Source organism: Sycon ciliatum, chromosome 12 (genome assembly GCF_964019385.1).
Source record: "Sycon ciliatum chromosome 12, ocSycCili1.1, whole genome shotgun sequence".
NCBI lineage: Eukaryota > Metazoa > Porifera > Calcarea > Leucosolenida > Sycettidae > Sycon > Sycon ciliatum.
Window position 1 is genome coordinate 23,457,139 of NC_088654.1, and position 1,639 is coordinate 23,458,777.

The following is a 1,639-nucleotide window of genomic DNA, read 5'->3' on the forward strand; positions in this document are numbered from 1 at the left end:
CAAAACTCAGCTGACAAGAAGGAGCGCATTGGGGGGGGGACATGTACAACGGTCTACAGGTGTACGGTACATGGATGTGACGCGTCGCAAGCAGACATGAACAGACATAATTATCACCCCATTGGCCCTCCGGTGCTGTCACACAGTTTTTTTGTCACTTCACAGCGTGGACAACTTGACAGACTGTCAGTGTCCTGAACTCAAGGCACGTCGTTGCGAAGAATCCAAAGATTATCAACAGCTCAGACTGAGGGGACAGGACAAGATTTTGGCCCCATTGTTGGGAAATATCTGGCAATACAGTACTAGGCCTTTGCGGATAAAACCGGCAGAAAAATTGGCAGAATTCGGTACTTTTCTGGTAAGTTTCATGCATATTGGTATGTGGATAAAGAAATGGAGCAGATTTCGAGTAATTGCCCGCCCATAAGGTTTGTATGGTTCTGCCAATTTCACTGATTTTCAAGCAGAATCTGCCACCTTTTCGAGCATTATCCGCCAATGCCTAGACAGTACTGGCGGGTGCAGAAAAAGGTACTTCAAAAGTAGTGCCGAAGAACGGACAGGCTACACTAAACACAGCATAGCGATATGTTCGTTTGTTTGTACTTCAAGTATACGTTATTTGAATTCGCGAATCCAAACGAGCACAAATGCTCAATGACAAGGCAGCGATTATGCTATTGTGTTACAGGGAAGGAGGGTTGGGGAGAAAGAAGATGGATTCATACCATGCCAATCTTTGCAAACCTGAGATCGGGACAATAACATACGTAGGTATGAAAATGTATTCATACCATGTTCACAAAGAACGAAACAGCATGCTGTCCGCAGATTGAGTACATACCATGTATGTATCTGTGAGGCATGAGAGTCAAATGCACTTTTGGGTGCCTATTGCCACCCTCGATATCCGGACGGGCCCGACACATGGGGATGGTTGGTAGGTATGCAGATTTCACTGATCGTTCAAACCTACATGTACATGTATCTCTGCATCAGCTGTTCGCCGAGGACTGACTGCGTGCACATACACATGTACAATCATGTACATGTGTATGTGTATGTAGTATTACACAATCTACAGTATAAGTGTACCCTGACCTCACTTCAGAGACAATCGACCTGGAATAAGCGACTACTAGTATTATTAGGATGAAGAAAAGAAAAGGACAAAATGTTACGAGTTATGACAAACTGTCCACCAACGTAACCAGATCGATCTTATACAGTCAGCAAGTGCGACAAAATGCACAAAACTGACAAGGAGTACTGAGACATTCGGCGACCTGACACCTAGCTCCAACGAATGTCTCAGTACTCCTTGTCAGTGTTGTGCCATTTTGTCGCACTTGCTGACTGTATAAGATCTGGTTACGTTGGTGGACAGTTTGTCATAACTCGTAACATTTGTCCTTTTCCTTTCTTCATCCTAACTATATTGGCTCACCATCCGAGTTCAAACTAGTATTATTATTTTTTGTCTTTTTTTGTTATGGATTTCCCAACAGGCAATGCTGCATTTTTACTGGGAATCCTAAATGTGACTTTGTGAGGGCGCGAAACAAAGCAGGCTAGTACATGAAGTACCTGTCCCAACAAGAATAAGAGGATGAAAAAGTGTTTGTACTCCGAGTTT